The sequence below is a fragment of the Lissotriton helveticus genome, chromosome 7, assembly GCF_964261635.1.
Source record: "Lissotriton helveticus chromosome 7, aLisHel1.1, whole genome shotgun sequence".
Taxonomy (NCBI): domain Eukaryota; kingdom Metazoa; phylum Chordata; class Amphibia; order Caudata; family Salamandridae; genus Lissotriton; species Lissotriton helveticus.
In genome coordinates, this window is record NC_136068.1 from 737,720,126 (window position 1) to 737,737,664 (window position 17,539).

Consider the following 17,539-nt stretch of genomic DNA (forward strand, 5'->3'; position numbering starts at 1 on the left):
GGAAAGGAAAGACTACCTGTTTTTTGTTTTTGTTTTTTTAAACAACTGGAAAACATCGAATTTCTTATCAACTCTTTTTCTTATGTTGTTTTATTACATGTGCATAGCTGCCAAGATTTCGGATTGCTATGTGTGACATGTTCATAATTTTGAGTAATTATGAGTGACATTTCAACGACTATGAGTGACACTTTCTACCGAATAAAATGAAGCAAAATGAATGTGTCCTTGTCCTTGTGTAACGTAACTGGTACTCATCTATAGCGCTCCAATACCTTCGGGTCGGATTCGCGCTATATGAAATTGGCGGGAAAAAGGAAAAAAGCAATGGGAAACAAAGAGGCTGTATTATTTCATAAAGACTTTTAGCTCACACTGATAAAAATCTTTACATGCTGAGCGGCCTACCGCCCAGGCTTGACCATGGTGTCCGCTACCTGCAAAACCACTGGCTCCACACTCACTGGCGCTAAGTCACCCCGGCCCAAAACAATTTAGTTCACTTTCGCACAAAACTACAGAGACAGACTGCGTTACTGCACAGTTACATGGCCCCAGGCAGATCCGGATCACCGATGCACGCTTTCATAGACATAACAAGTTAAATACAATTAGAAGTAGCAGGCACAGTACCTTCATTACGAGGCAAACCGGTGCCATGGCAACAGACCTGTCGTGGACGCCCGCATTCATGGACTAATTTACTCCCGCGGAAACCAACGCCAGTCCGCATTATTCTGGCAGGCCCAGTGTACACATTGAACTGGTGCCAGTGCTACAGGCTGAGGAGGTCCTAGCTCTCTCTCAGCCTGGCCACCCGTGTGGGGTTGGCTGATGTTGGGTTATTCCGGTCGTGGCGAGATAAATTTAATTGATAAATAAAAGCCGCCTCTTCTATCTTGTCGCCAGCTGTCTCTTTCACGAGTCTGCTGCTTGTGGTAAGAGCGAGTCCAGTCGGGGGACTTCAAAACATGCTGCCCATTTGCGCCACAGCTGATAATTTGTTCTCATAAACACAGTGGCTTCGAACGCAGCGGAAGTAGCCATTGGGCAGTTCCGGTGCTGACACCTAATGGCAGTCACTGAATACAATTTGCCATGTTGTGTCGGGTGCGTGTACTTTGTTATATACATTGTAGCAGTATTACCAGAATTGGAAACAATAGCTACACTGCAGGTTAGTTTGTTCAACGATTGGCCCCTTTGCATATGAGAGATGACTGGTAGAAATTGCGATAGTATTATGGCTTCTGTGTACTAGTAGATGAGGTTGCAAAGAGCAACATCTCCGGCTTTGAATGTGACTCAAAGTCACAGGACTGCAGAACAGATGATTGCATTCTGCCTTTACTTCTATTCTGTATGGCATGGCCCTAAAAAATGTACAAAATTGTCTAGAAGTTAAAAAAAAAACGTTATTATATTCCTTGTTAGAAAGTTTATGTTAAAGGTGCAAACTTTAAAACATCTGCCAAAAAGATCACACATAGTAAAACACAGGCAGGAAATGTACAGGAAGGTCGAAAAGGCAAGTGGTCCTGTGTGAGGGTCCTGAGATATAACATTAATGTGCTTACCACCGAGGTCTACCCAGAGGCCTTCTTTTGTGTACCAAACATGCTCATGTGTATCATTCAGGCAGGAACCCAATTCAAAGGATATTCAGGAAGAATCTGTGTCTTACACTAACAGTGATCCGTGACGTGTATATCAAATAAGCATACCTATCTGCAGTATTGCATTGAAAAAGTCTTTACAGTAACTAGGCTGGACTGGCAGTTCCAGGCATCAGGCATTTCCCAGGACGACTGCAAGAGTAGGGGGCCAAATTAGTTTGTGGGGGCCGGTTTTGTAGCAGTGCAGGAGTTTTAAAAACACTGAAAAATTCCTTGTATATTCAGCAGGTTTCGGGCAACAATAAAAGTGCCAAGATAACTCTGGTGATCAATGTACCTGCTGGAGAGAGATGGGAGGAGAGTTTTGTCTAATGGCTGTTTTGACTCATCTAAGGTGGTGCAGAGGGTTAATACGCGCCTGCTGCAAAGAACGTGTATCAATGCATATCAAAGAGCAATATTTTATGTGCATAGCTCAGTGGGTTACTGCTTTTTGTTCACTTCCAGAACGAAAATATAATTTTGCCTTATACTGTCAAGATCTCTCTCAAATTTTTTGTGGGTAGAAGAGTTAGCCAAGCCGGACAGTTCAAAAGGTATCCTTTGCAGGACACTTGAATGCATATGTACTATACTATGTTTGAGCAGCTCGCTGGCTGACATGAATGAGGATGGAGCTCTTGTGGGTTTCCGCGAGTCAGATCAGATTCTCGTGAAGAGTCCCAGGCAACTGGTCCTGTGTGAGGGTCCTGAGAAATAATATTAATGTGCTTACCTCCGAGGTCTACCCAGAGGCCTTCTTTTGTGTACCAAACATGCTCATGTGTATCATTCAGGCAGGAACCCAATTCAAAGGATATTCGGGAAGAATCCGTGTCTTACACTAACAGTGATCCGTGACGTGCATATCAAATAAGCTTACCTATCTGCAGTATAGCATTAAAAAAGGCTTTACAGTAACTAGGCTGGACTGGCAGTTCCAGGCATCAGGCATTTCCCAGGGCGACTGGAAGAGTAGGGGGCCAAATTAGTTTGTGGGGGCCGGTTTTGTAGCAGTGCAGGAGTTTTAAAAACACTGCAAAGTTCCTTGTATATTCAGCAGGTTTCGGGCAACAATAAAAGTGCCAAGATAACTCTGGTGATCAATGTACCGGCTGGAGAGAGATGGGAGGAGAGTTTTGTCTAATGGCTGTTTTGACTCATCTAAGGTGGTGCAGAGGGTTAATACGCGCCTGCTGCAAAGAACGTGTATCATGCATATCAAAGAGCAATATTTTATGTGCATAGCTAAGTGGGTTACTACTTTTTGTTCGCTGGCTGACATGAATGAGGATGGAGCTCTTGTGGGTTTCCGCGAGTCAGATCAGATTCTCGTTAAGAGTCCCTTTCGCCTCTGAGCCCTGCTTAACACTTGGGTACAGGAGGAGCCCTGTATTCATGTCCTCAACGTTTGAGACAAAAAATACTCATTGATTTCTGAACAATGAGAGTAAAAGCGTTAAGGTAACATGTCGTTCCTGCTTATATTTTGCACACTTTACATAATCCTGCATTCCCTATAAGTGTTTGCTTTTTCCAGAATGTTGTTACTTTTTTTCAGGTAGTGCATAATTTGAATTGAGTCACATCCAGGTGTCTATAATGGGGCAGAGTTGGGTTGTAGCTGAAGACAGTGCGAGTTTAAACTGTTTGTTAACCTCCCTTGAGTTTGTTTAAAATATGGGCATATTATATGATGCTCTCACAGAATTGAGTGACCTATCCCGAAGTTTGCATATACAAGGCTGATCGTCAATACTGATCCAGACTTTAGTGTTTGAATCAATCACTGATTCACCTGATTCATCTGGGCCCTTTGCTACAACTGCATTAAATGCTGCTGAACGGATGCAGTTTGGTGGTGTAGAACTGCAACAGAACAAAAGGTGTGTTAGCATCAATAGGGCACAGTTCTTTAGGAGCTTAGCAAATAACCTGCAAAAAAGGATGACAATGAGTAATGCATCAAATGTTTCTAGATGCACAACCACAAACATTGACGAAATAGAATACAAAGAGTTGGTACATAGAATGAAACTCCTACAAGCAGTTTATTGGCCACATCCAATAGACATCTTGTATGGTGAGGGAGAATTACAAAACCTTTGTAGCAGGTTTCATGTATTTGATGCCAGGCAGTACATCATTGATTTCAGAGAGAACAAACAAAATAGAAATTGCATCCCTAAAACAATTAGTGCACATTATAGACACCTTTTGTACCTCCACTGCTGAATGTGAACAGGACTTTAGTGTAATGAATGATGTGCTCACACCACTGCGGAACAGAATATCAATCAATCGTCTTTCTTCTATAATGTTCATAAAAATTGTGGGGCCTCCTGTCATAGAATTTAAACCCTAATGTTATGTTCAGCAATGGTTAGCAAAAGGGAGTAGAAGTGCTGATGAAAGAATCTGCATGGCTCGGAGACAAATGGCTTATGATTCCACTTATAAGTGTATTTGGGACATTCTATGATTGGAAACTGCCCCACGTTGTAAATGTATTTTAATGTAAATAACTTGTATATTAAACCTCAAATAAACATGTCTTTCCACTATTTGAATTAAATAACGTTGTAAGCTGTAACTAGTCAGTGAAATGCCAAACTAAAAATGGGTATGTTTTGCTCTTTCTAGCCACACCTCTGATTCCGCCCACTGATCAAATCCTCCGTTTATTCCCGCCCCCTGATTCTCCGCCCACAGTTCCCCTACTTTTTTTCCCCACTTCGACCACTGCTTTGAAGCCGTCTCAGAGGAGAGAGAAGCCACTTCACGTAAGTAACATTTATACTCGTGCGCATGCGTAAGCAACTCTCTTACCCCCACATGCATCAATCTAGGATTTTGCATTTCTTAAATAGCGAAAATTAAGGAATCGCTATTTAGGAAATGCAAAATCCTATGCATCAAGAAATCCTAAAAGTTTTTAGGATTTCTTAATTTTCGGAAATTGCCATTCCTTAATTGCGAATCGCAATTAAGGAATGGCATTACATTGATTCCTATGGGCCTAGAGGCCCATAGGAATCAATGCCGTTTTGCATTTCTTTTTTTTTGCACTCGCAATTTGTTGATGCATTGCAAGGGTGCAGAGGGGGGTCCAAAGGACCCCCCCCTGCACCCCTGAAATGTATTTTCAAGTGCATGTTTCACACACACATGTCCTAAGGACATGTGTGTCTGTAACATGCATGTTTAAAAAATGCATTTTTTTGCTTCTTTTAAAATTTTCCAAATTAACACGAGGGTCAACCTCGTGTTAATTTGCACCTCCTATTTTAGAATTCACTTTTTTTTTTAAATCATGCATTGCATTTAAGGAATCGCACACATGCGATTCCTTAAATGCAAACGAATTTTTTAGAAGTGCAAAAAAGTCCTAAAACTTTCATGCATAGCAAAAAGTGATTTTGGAATCGCAAACGGCCGAATTTTCCGATTCGCACCGTTTGCGATACCAAAAACCTTTGATGCATGTGGGGGTTAATTCCTAAACGGAATCCCTCTCTGCTGATGTGCTTGTTTTGGAGAGAGGGGTGGGCAATGCTAAATGTATTTATAAATGCGTATGGTGCTATCTTTGCTAACCGCACATATGTGCTTTCCCATATTGATGATGCTGCGGCCCCCTCTGGCGGCTACCTTGCAGAAGTACAGCTACAAAATAAAAGTTACTCTTTCAATATGACAGGTGTTGTAGTTAATTACTTATGTTTCACAGACAACATCAGGGAGGGTATTCATGTCTCCGTTGTCCTTTCAGTGAATTAATATTTTCTTTTTCAGAATAACACAGGTAAGAAACTAGTGGTTTTAAATACAGATGTAAAATAAAGCTATCCCTTTGGGGTACTCCACAAAAGAATGCCTAATAGCCGTATAGTGAGTGACCTTCTCATGCATGTAGACATGCCTGATGTACTACCCATTTTAAAACATGTCCTGCTGAACACGAGTGTAATATGTTGCCCTCGGGTGATAGTACTACGGTCTCCGTCCTCCAAGGACGCTCTCTGTACTGGAAAGAGTATTAGTATGATGAATGGCTCAGGGCACCTGTCCTACTGTACTAGATAACTGTCCCATACTGCCAAGATTTATCACTCCATGTTGTTTACAATGCGTTCCTTAGTAAAAAAAAATCACTGTTTTCAAGTTTGACTTGGTTTTTAATTCCTTTAGGCTTCCTACTGACGTGTTATGTGTTAATGGAGTAAAGGTAGCTTTTAATGGCCTCAGCAGTGTTTATATTCACTGGACTGACAGCATGCAAATCTGGCCCTGGATCCAAAAGTAACACAAGTTAGATATTTGAGCCCAGATTTGCTAAGCCTTTGCATTGTCCATGCATCGTGCAATTCAGCGCAAAGACTGAGTAAGGTTTACAAAGCCACGCAATGGTTGATTTATGTTGCCTTCATGACTTTGCAAAGAAATGTAATACAATGCAGAGATTTGTGTTCCTTTTCGTAGTGGTAGACATTCCATGGGTGGAGTATTGGCATTCCTGTGCATCCACTCATGGAATGTGTCTCAATCCCTGATTTATTGTAATCAGTAAACCTGGGATTGCGCCAAAATGCTACGCAGCCCCAACCATGGTGTAACAAGGAGAAATATGTTTATTTCTCTTGTCAATTCCTTCTATGCATGATACTTTATGCATCTCACATAAAAAGAGGAAATTGCTTCTTAGGATGTGAAAATCCTGCCTGTACTGCAGACACGCTTGCAATGGGGTGCCAGGGTGCCTGCGTTGGTGCTAGGTGGCCTCAGGTGTGCCACCGCAGGAGGAGAGCTAAAGAGCACAGTGGCAGGTCCTACGCTAAGGCAGAGGAGTGTTGCCCCACTGCTTTGCAGCTGTGAAATAAAGTAAAAATATAATGATAATAACTCAAGGTTATTATCATTTTATTTTTTCCCTGATGCAGCAGCTTTGTGGGTGGGGCGGGGCTGATCTGCTGACAGAGCAGGGTAAGAGTGGTTTGCACTCCCCTAAATGTGCATGAATGTTTGGTCGGCCGTCTCGGGCCGGCCAATCATTCATGCACACTTTGCATGTTCTCCACCCAGGGAGAATATGCCCAGGCTCCCATTCCCTGGCTGAGTGTCGAACCACAGCGTTCAGACCAATTACAATGCTGCCTTGCAACTTTGTGGTTGACTCAGGGTTGCCTCAGCCTGAGTGCATCTTGTTCCTGGAACACTGGCCAGGAGAGATGACAATGGTACGACTGAGGGGAGGCGCAGCGAGGGGTATGTTTATTTTTTATTTTTACATCCCCTTACCCCAACCCCACACCCTTCCCATGCTCCTACCACCCCCGATCCGGGCCGGCCGCTCCTGGAAGAGCACCTTCTCTTAGTAGATAAGGCGCTCTTCAGCTCTCTCCCATTCACTCAGTGCAGCACAGCAGCTTTGCTTGCTGCCCTTTGTTGGGTGAAATCTTTATAAATCTGCCCCTAGATCTTGCTGGAAGGGGTCTGGAGGGATCAAGATGCCACGCTGCACCTGAAAGTTCCTGTCACAAATCAAACATCTCCTGCCTTCAACAGCGGTCCAGTTGGCTACCCTCTTCCTGTCATTGCTTTTAATCTGCCTTCTGCTTTCTGTTACAACAACCTTTCCACTTCCCTCCCCCACCCCCCCTCTCCGGAAAGTCATTATATTCCTGTTGAGGAGTTCCAAGAGATGTGTGAGGCAGTGACATGACTTCCTTCTGCTTGTAGTACCACTTCCTGGGCATCCATGAGGCCCCAGCCCTCTCCCAGTTTAAGGGGGAGCCCCTTCACGTATGGGGCCGATAGACCATTTTATTCTTCCCAGCTGCCTAGTGATAATGGCCAAGAACGTGAAAAAAGGGACGGCTGGACTACGTTTCTATCTCACCCTCAGATGACATGTTACTGTGGCTCTGCTGGCTCACCATCTCTGGAACTCCTTCGGGGGACCTTTTTTAGGTCGAGCTGACGTTAGCATTCATGCGAAGCATGAATGCTGTCAGCTCGACAACTAATGTGATCCGTTTTTAGGAGAGTGGACACCAAAGTGTTACGAGCGTTTTCAGTGCCGGATTTCACCTCGGGAGCGCGCAGCATTGTCTGCAGTGGCAGTGTCAGTTTCGCTTTTTTATTACTTTCGTTTTTCCCGAGGCTGGCTGAGGCTGGCTTGGAATGAACAGGCTTGCCCCCGCGCATGCGCAGAGTAACTCACAGCCCTTGTTTATATTTGTTTTAGTTCCGTGATGCTCCGATCTTTGCCCCTTCCGAGTGGAGCTTCCGAGTGGAGCTTCCGAGTGGAGCTTCCGAGTGGAGCTTCCGAGTGGAGCTTCCGAGTGGAGCTTCAGAGTGCAGAGTGGAGCTTCAGAGTGGAGCTTCAGAGTGCAGAGTGGAGCTTCAGAGTGGAGCTTCAGAGTGGAGCTTCAGAGTGCAGAGTGGAGCTTCAGAGTGGAGCTTCAGAGTGGAGCTTCAGAGTGGAGCTTCAGAGTGGAGCTTCAGAGTGGAGCTTCAGAGTGGAGCTTCAGAGTGGAGCTTCAGAGTGCAGAGTGGAGCTTCAGAGTGGAGCTTCAGAGTGGAGCTTCAGAGTGGAGCTTCAGAGTGGAGCTTCAGAGTGGAGCTTCAGAGTGGAGCTTCAGAGTGGAGCTTCAGAGTGCAGAGTGGAGCTTCAGAGTGGAGCTTCAGAGTGGAGCTTCAGAGTGGAGCTTCAGAGTGGAGCTTCAGAGTGGAGCTTCAGAGTGGAGCTTCAGAGTGGAGCTTCAGAGTGCAGAGTGGAGCTTCAGAGTGCAGAGTGGAGCTTCAGAGTGGAGCTTCAGAGTGGAGCTTCAGAGTGGAGCTTCAGAGTGGAGCTTCAGAGTGGAGCTTCAGAGTGGAGCTTCAGAGTGCAGAGTGGAGCTTCAGAGTGGAGCTTCAGAGTGGAGCTTCAGAGTGGAGCTTCAGAGTGGAGCTTCAGAGTGGAGCTTCAGAGTGGAGCTTCAGAGTGCAGAGTGGAGCTTCAGAGTGGAGCTTCAGAGTGCAGAGTGGAGCTTCAGAGTGGAGCTTCAGAGTGCAGAGTGGAGCTTCAGAGTGGAGCTTCAGAGTGCAGAGTGGAGCTTCAGAGTGGAGCTTCAGAGTGCAGAGTGGAGCTTCAGAGTGGAGCTTCAGAGTGGAGCTTCAGAGTGGAGCTTCAGAGTGGAGCTTCAGAGTGGAGCTTCGGAGTGCAGAGTGGAGCTTCAGAGTGGAGCTTCAGAGTGGAGCTTCAGAGTGGAGCTTCAGAGTGGAGCTTCAGAGTGGAGCTTCAGAGTGGAGCTTCAGAGTGCAGAGTGGAGCTTCAGAGTGGAGCTTCAGAGTGGAGCTTCAGAGTGGAGCTTCAGAGTGGAGCTTCAGAGTGGAGCTTCAGAGTGGAGCTTCAGAGTGCAGAGTGGAGCTTCAGAGTGGAGCTTCAGAGTGCAGAGTGGAGCTTCAGAGTGGAGCTTCAGAGTGCAGAGTGGAGCTTCAGAGTGGAGCTTCAGAGTGCAGAGTGGAGCTTCAGAGTGGAGCTTCAGAGTGCAGAGTGGAGCTTCAGAGTGGAGCTTCAGAGTGGAGCTTCAGAGTGGAGCTTCAGAGTGGAGCTTCAGAGTGGAGCTTCAGAGTGGAGCTTCGGAGTGCAGAGTGGAGCTTCAGAGTGGAGCTTCAGAGTGGAGCTTCAGAGTGGAGCTTCAGAGTGGAGCTTCAGAGTGGAGCTTCAGAGTGGAGCTTCGGAGTGCAGAGTGCAGATTCGGAGTGGAGCTTCAGAGTGGAGTGGAGCTTCAGAGTGGAGCTTCAGAGTGGAGCTTCAGAGTGGAGAGTGGAGATTCAGAGTGGAGATTCAGAGTGGAGAGTGGAGCTTCAGAGTGGAGCTTCAGAGTGGAGCTTCAGAGTGGAGCTTCAGAGTGGAGCTTCAGAGTGGAGCTTCAGAGTGGAGCTTCAGAGTGGAGCTTCAGAGTGGAGCTTCAGAGTGGAGCTTCAGAGTGGAGCTTCAGAGTGCAGATTCAGAGTGCAGATTCAGAGTGCAGATTCGGAGTGGAGCTTCGGAGTGGAGCTGAGCTTCAGAGTGGAGCTTCAGAGTGCAGAGTGGAGCTTCAGAGTGGAGCTTCAGAGTGCAGAGTGGAGCTTCAGAGTGGAGCTTCAGAGTGCAGAGTGGAGCTTCAGAGTGGAGCTTCAGAGTGGAGCTTCAGAGTGGAGCTTCAGAGTGGAGCTTCAGAGTGGAGCTTCAGAGTGGAGCTTCAGAGCGGAGCTTCAGAGTGGAGCTTCAGAGCGGAGCTTCAGAGTGCAGAGTGGAGCTTCAGAGTGGAGCTTCAGAGTGGAGCTTCAGAGTGGAGCTTCAGAGTGGAGCTTCAGAGTGGAGCTTCAGAGTGGAGCTTCAGAGTGGAGCTTCGGAGTGCAGAGTGGAGCTTCAGAGTGGAGCTTCAGAGTGGAGCTTCAGAGTGGAGCTTCAGAGTGGAGCTTCAGAGTGGAGCTTCAGAGTGGAGCTTCGGAGTGCAGAGTGCAGATTCGGAGTGGAGCTTCAGAGTGGAGTGGAGCTTCAGAGTGGAGCTTCAGAGTGGAGCTTCAGAGTGGAGAGTGGAGATTCAGAGTGGAGATTCAGAGTGGAGAGTGGAGCTTCAGAGTGGAGCTTCAGAGTGGAGCTTCAGAGTGGAGCTTCAGAGTGGAGCTTCAGAGTGGAGCTTCAGAGTGGAGCTTCAGAGTGGAGATTCAGAGTGCAGATTCAGAGTGCAGATTCAGAGTGCAGATTCGGAGTGGAGCTTCGGAGTGGAGCTGAGCTTCAGAGTGGAGCTTCAGAGTGCAGAGTGGAGCACTCTACAGCACCCCGCACTCTACAGCGCCCCGCGCTCTACAGCGCCCCACGCACTACAGCGCCCCGCAGCGCCCTGCACTCTACAGCGCCCCGGGCTCGACAGCGCCCCGCGCTCTACAACGCCCCGTGCTCTACAGCGCCCCACACTCTACAGCGCCCCGCACTCTACAGCGCCCCGCACTCTACAGCGCCCCGCACTCTACAGCGCCCCGCATTCTACAGCGCCCCGCACTCGACAGCGCTCTACAGCGCCCCGCACTCTACAGCGCCCCGCACTCTACAGCGCCCCGCACTCTACAGCGCCCCGCACTCTACAGCGCTCCGCACTCTACACCGCGCTCTACAGCGCACTGCACTCTACAGCGCCCGCACCGCAGCCTACAGCGCACCACAGCGCCCCATACTCTACAGCGCCCCGCACTCTACAGGGCAACGCGCTCTACAGCGCAACACACTCTACAGCGCAACGCACTCTACAGCACTCTACAGCGCCCCGCACTCTACATCGCCCTGCACTCTACAGCGCCCTGCAGCGCCCCGCATTCTACAGCGCCCCGCACTCTACAGCGCCCCGCACTCTACAGCGCCCCGCACTCTACAGCGCCCCGCACTCTACAGCGCACCGCACTCTACAGCGCCCCGCACTCTACAGCGCCCCGCACTCTACAGCGCCCCGCAGCGCCCTGCACTCTACAGCGCCCCGGGCTCGACAGCGCCCCGCACTCTACAGCGCCCCGCAGCGCCCCGCAGCGCCCCGCACTCTACAGCGCCCCGCACTCTACAGCGCCCCGCACTCTACAGCGCCCCGCACTCTACAGCGCCCCGCACTCTACAGCGCCTCGCACTCGACAGCGCCCCGCATTCTACAGCGCCCCGCACTCGACAGCGCTCTACAGCGCCCCGCACTCTACAGCGCCCCGCACTCTACAGCGCCCCGCACTCTACAGCACCCCGCACTCTACAGCGCTCCACACTCTACAGCGCTCCGCACTCTACACCGTGCTCTACAGCGCACTGCACTCTACAGCGCCCGCAGCGCACCGCAGCGCACTCTACAGCGCACCGCAGCGCCCCATACTCTACAGCGCCCCGCACTCTACAGCGCAACGCGCTCTACAGCGCAACGCGCTCTACAGCGCAATGCACTCTACAGCACTCTACAGCGCCCCGCACTCTACAGCGCCCCACGCTCTGCAGCGCCCTGCACTCTACAGCGCCCCACAGCGCCCGCACTCTACAGCGCCCCGCACTCTACAGCGCACCGCACTCTACAGCGCACCGCACTCTACAGCGCACTCTACAGCGCACCGCACTCTACAGCGCACTCTACAGCGCCCCGCACTCTACAGCGCCCCGCACTCTACAGCGCCCCGCACTCTACAGCGCCCCACACTCTACAGCGCCCCACACTCTACAGCGCCCCACACTCTACAGCGCCCCGCACTCTACAGCGCCCCGCACTCTACAGCGCCCCGCACTCTACAGCGCCCCGCACTCTACAGCGCCCGCACTCTACAGCGCCCCGCACTCTACAGCGCCACGCACTCTACAGCGCCCCGCACTCTACAGCGCCCCGCACTCTACAGCGCCACGCACTCCACAGCGCCACGCACTGCGCCCCGCACTCTACAGCGCCCCGCACTCTACAGCGCCCGCACTCTACAGCGCCCCGCATTCTACAGCGCCACGCACTCCACAGCGCCACGCAGCGCCCTGCACTCTACAGCGCCCCGCAGCGCCCTGCACTCTACAGCGCCCCGCAGCGCCCTGCACTCTACAGCGCCCCGCACTCTACAGCGCCCCGCACTCTACAGCGCCCCGCACTCTACAGCGCCCCGCACTCTACAGCGCCCCGCAGCTCACCGCACTCTACAGCGCACCGCAGCGCCCCATACTCTACAGCGCCCCGCACTCTACAGCGCCCTGCGCTCTACAGCGCACACACTCTACAGCGCACCACGCTCTCAGCGCCCCGCAGCGCCATGCACTCTACAGCGCCCCGCGCTCTACAGCGCCCCGCAGCGCCCCGCACTCTACAGCGCCACGCACTCTACAGCGCCCCGCACTCTACAGCGCCCCGCACTCTACAGCGCCCCGCACTCTACAGCGCACTCTACAGCGCCCTGCACTCTACAGCGCCCCGCACTCTACAGCGCCCCGCAGTGCCCCGCACTCTACAGCGCCCCGCACTCTACAGCGCACCGCAGCGTCCCGCACTCTACAGTGCAACGCAGCGCCCCGCACTCTACAGCGCCCCGCACTCTACAGCGCCCCGCGCGCAGAAACTTTTACAAATAATAGAAATCCCACCATCGACAGTAGTCAATTTATCCACGAAAGTATTGACAAGGGATGAGGAATCTGTCCTCAATCTAGGTTTAAAATGTGTTCCCAGTCAGCAAACATACAAGGCAGCTCCAATAATATCCTATTGGCGAGCTAGTCCTGACAATAGTGAAGAACGAAATTAGCAGTATTTCACTATCATGACATGTAATACATACCTACACATGTCCCACCTTTAACATACACTGCACCCTGCCCCTGGGAGTGTCTTGGGCCTACCTTAGGGGTGTCCAACATGTAGTAAAAGGGAGGCTTAGGGCCTGGCAAGAGACTGCACTTGCCAGGTCGACTTGGCAGTTTAAAACTGTACTCAAAGGCACTGCAATGGTAGGCTGGAGACACGTTTACAGGGGTGCTTATATGGTTGGCACAATCACTGCTGCAGGCGCACTAGATGCATTTGATTTACAGGCCTTGGGCACACACAGTGCACTTTACTAGGGACTTACCAGTAAATCAAATATGCAAATTATGGAGAACCCAGCAGAATTAAAAATGACAGAGGTAGCATTTGCACTTGAGCACTGATTAGCAGTGGTAAAGTGTACGGAGTACATAAAACAGCAAAAAAGAAGTCCAGCATAACATCAAAAATACAGGTGGTAGAGCAAAAAGACAGAGGAAAACACGTCAAGGATGCCAGGTCTTGCAACTGCTTAGAGATCTTTGAGTGATGACAGGTCACATTGCCTCTCTCTCATCGTCTCATGACCCCAAAAGACAGAGGTCAGTCGCAGGTGTCTAGGGATAATTGGTGCACCTGAGCCCACTACAAGAGAGCGCTTCGATCCACGAGAATCCACTGCAATAATCAATCTAAATTACACCGCGCTGTGTTTGTTTACACTTCCTCTCTCGGGTGGGTTCTTTTCAGATGTGATCCCATTTGTAGCTCAGCAGACAGCAGCTTACCCTGACAGAGCAAGAGAAGGATGATCCGCACTCTGCTGCTTTTGGTCCAGCTCTCTCATTTATGTGTATTTTGTTGCCTGCGAGTGTTGTTTTTGTTATCACAGGAGAGGGGCTTGGCCTGATTCTACTCCCCACTACGAGCAAGGAGCCACGTGAATATCACCTGTGTATGTCCATTACGAAGTGATGCTAGAACACGTTTTATTTTAAAAATGGATTAGGCCCCAGAAGGTGTTCAAACAATTTCGAGGCATGGTGCTCATCTTCTCAGCATGAGAAGGATGAAATGCTGAGCCGAACTTGCTTTGATTCCAAACTAGTGGCCATTAGGTTGCAGTTGCATCATTGTAACAGGTGCATCAACCAACTGAGCTAGCTTGAAAAATTCCGGAGTGCAAACATACTAGATTAATAATGTAAGGTTCCTTTTGTAACACCTGCTTAGGACAGCTGCTAATCACCAAACATCTGATGCAGAGACACGCATTTTTTCCTTGACTGAAGCAACTATAACGATGATGCATATGTCATAAGTACATAGAAAGCTCACGAAAGTAAGCATGTGATGCTGAACATTTAAAAACATGATGGAATAACAATCTAGTATTTTAGCTATTCATCTTAACAAGACCAATGCATTGAACACCGTTACGTTGGCTGATAAAAGCGCATTTTATTTACAGTAGTCTAAAAGAGCAAAACTGCAGGAAAATGACCACTATACAAAATAAAAATAGCACTACTCTGCGCGCCGCCACTCCCGTGCACCATTTTAATTATGAAGACCCGGCCCGGCTCCAGTGCGTACCACTACCAACTATTTAATTAATTTTAAAAAGGCTCAGGCCAGGCCGGTAGGGCGTGCGCACCACGGCACCATAATTAATGTTTATAGGCCGGGGCCCGTTACCATCCGTCCCTGGCGTGCGTTGCGCACTGTAACTATTATAATATAGGCTTGCCTGCTTGCTTGCTTCAGCAGCAGCCGAGGGCAAATGGAGCAGGCGAGGAAGCAACAGGGGTTGGGGGGCTGGTTGAGTGCAAGGGCGAACCCAATATGGAGGGAAGCGGCACACAGGCAAGAAGAGAGAGCAACACTGAGTGCGGCCCCGGGAGCAAAGAAGTACAGAAGCGAGAAAGCATGTTCTATAGGAGGGACAAACACGAGTGACAAGTTGGGACATAAATAAGAAGCAGGCAAATGCGCGACAGGAAAGCAACTAATTAGTGCACGCAGCAGGCCTGGAGGCAGGCAGCCAGCAGCAGCCCTGCCCCGCCGGTCGGTGACGGAGACGGAGTGACAGACTCTGAGTGACTTACTTTGGTCTTCGGACTCGGATTCGGAAATCGGACAGGGCAGCTCAGCGTGGGCGGGCCTGGCCGCCTGGCTGCTTTGTCTTGGACTTGGAAGGCAGTTAAGTTCGTAGTTTTCGTTGTTCTTCTCTTGTCTTCTTCTTTGGCTATGCGCGCCGCCTGCCGCGCCCCATATGCCACGCACAGGGGCTTACTGCTTATTGGCCCGCATGATGTTGTGCGTGCCCTGGGGCTGCCTGGCATTGCTCACCACCACTCAGCAGCAGCCAGCCCTGCTGCCCACGCCCCCCACGCACGCGGCACGCGCATACGCGGCGGCGGAAGTGCGGAACGGAAAGTGAAAGAAAAGGATAAAGGCCTGTCCCGCGTCCCGCCGCCATTTCATAGAATCAGGCGGGCTTAGACTAAGATAACAAAAAGTGCCTTACACACTGTGTAAGGCACGGTTTGTTATCATTGTCACTTTTGCCTCATGTAATGTAACGTTTGCCTTTGTATTTTGTTCACTAGTAATGTTCTCATGTATCAGTTCTGTTTCTATTGTGAATTCGCTCTGACACCTTCGGGTGAAGTCCGCACATCCCTTCTTACTCGGCTTGCTTAGCTGGCAGAATGGTGTTGCAGCGTTGGCTAGGAGTTTATTATAGTTGAGCTTTTTTCTTTCAGTCAAACAATAAAGTAACATTCATACAACCTAAATTCAGGATGCTGCCTCCCTGCCAATGTTTTAGTCATCTCTCTTTTTAAAGTCGGGAACATTCTGTTAAAACAGCTGTTTAGGATGTAAGGTATTACTTCTCACGAAACACACTGATTTTTGATAATGTCCTGAATGCAGCAAGGACCGTCTGAATCAATGTAAAGAATTGCAGTGTTCCTAATGTTCTATATGCGATTTGCCTTCAACTAGTAATTACCATTGGATCATTGTGTGCTGTCTCACTCTTAATGCCTGTTTAAAAAGAGTGCTCTTTATGCTGGACCCAAGTATGTTGCTATTTAAACAACACCAGCGATCAATGCACGCTTCCACCACACGCACACAGAACCAGACGTCGGTGCACGCTTTCACCAGGCGCACACACACACCACCAACCGTCAGTGCACACTTTCACCAGGCACACCCCATCAGCCGTCAATGCACGCTTTCACCGGGCACACACGCCACTAGCTGGCAGTGCACACTTCCACCAGGCACACACACCATTAGCCATCAGTGCACATTTTCTACAAGCACACACACACCACCAGCCATCAGTGCACGCATCAATGGTTAGCACATCCACAATTAACTATTGTAGCAATCGCAGTATGGCGCACTTTACTTCTAAACATGTCAGTGCACGCTTTTCCACCATGCACACACACCATCAGCCATCAGTGCACACTTTCAACAGGCACACACACACCACTAGCCATCAGTACATGGTTTCATCAGGCATACCCACCACCGGCCGTCAGTACACACTTTCAACAGGCACAGACACCATAAGTCATCAGTGCACGCTTTCACCAGGCACAAACACCACCAGCCGTCAGTGCACGCTTTCACCGGGCACAAACACCAACAGCCGCCAGTGCACCCTTTCACCAGGCACAAACACCAACAGCCGTCAGTGCACGCTTTCACCGGGCACAAACACCACCAGCCACCAGTGCACCCTTTCACCAGGCACAAACACCACCAGCCGTCAGTGCACACTTTCACCAGGCACAGACGCCATAAGTTGTTCGTGCACGCTTTCACCGGGCACAAACACCACCATCCGTCAGTGCACGCTTTCACCGGGCACAAACACCACCAGCCAATACAGAGTTTGGAAAAGAATTCATGCAACACATTGTCATATACAATGCCAATAACTCAAACTTGAATGCTGCGAGACCTATTGCATTGCAAATGCTTGTTTAAAGTAGCGGTCGCCGGTCATGGTTCAAGAGGTGTGTGTCTCATCCCGCCTGTTGCTGGACTCCACGCAAAGCCTCTTTCTTTCACAGACAGAAGCCCACCTGTCTGTTAGATTCTTGTGGAAGCCGAGTCTGTTCAATATCAGGGGGGTCAATGGGGACAGGGGAAGGTAGAGAATTGTGGGCGGGGAGACAAAAAAGACCCAAAAAAAAGCACTTACCTGCTCGCCACATTGCGCTCCTTGCTTCTCCGGGCACAGGCTCCCAGAGTGCACTGCGGCAAATCCTGACGCTGCTTTCATGCTGCTGATTGGGATTTGCGTTCCCACACAGACTGGGAGCCTGTGCCTGCACTCTCCAACCTGGCAACGCAGCTGGAGTTGGAGAGAGAATCCCTACACATGTGGGTTTGACCGGACTAAGACGGCCGGCCAAACCCACATGCGCAGTGAAGGCAGAACCCCTAGTGCTTATTTGAGCCGGTGCTTTCCACTGCTACGCACCTGCACTTAATCAACACCAGCACTTTTGATGAGCACCAGTTAAGCACACATTCATTTATGGGAGGCACGAGGAGATTAAGTGATTTGCCCAGAATCACTGG

General features: G+C 49.8%; 1 protein-coding gene across 3 annotated transcripts in view; it reads left to right on the top strand.

Annotated features, from left to right (window-relative positions):
• The window catches only part of FGF1 (fibroblast growth factor 1), a 466,028-nt gene that overhangs the window by 175,824 nt on the left and 272,665 nt on the right, over positions 1-17,539 (top strand). For 2 of the 3 annotated variants that reach the window (XM_078653065.1, XM_078653064.1), the window contains one exon: positions 4,299-4,438. The exons of the other annotated variant lie outside the window; for it this stretch is intronic. The gene's annotated coding sequence lies outside the window, so the exon portion shown is untranslated. The remainder of the gene's footprint in view (positions 1-4,298; positions 4,439-17,539) is intronic. 3 annotated transcript variants of the gene reach the window in all.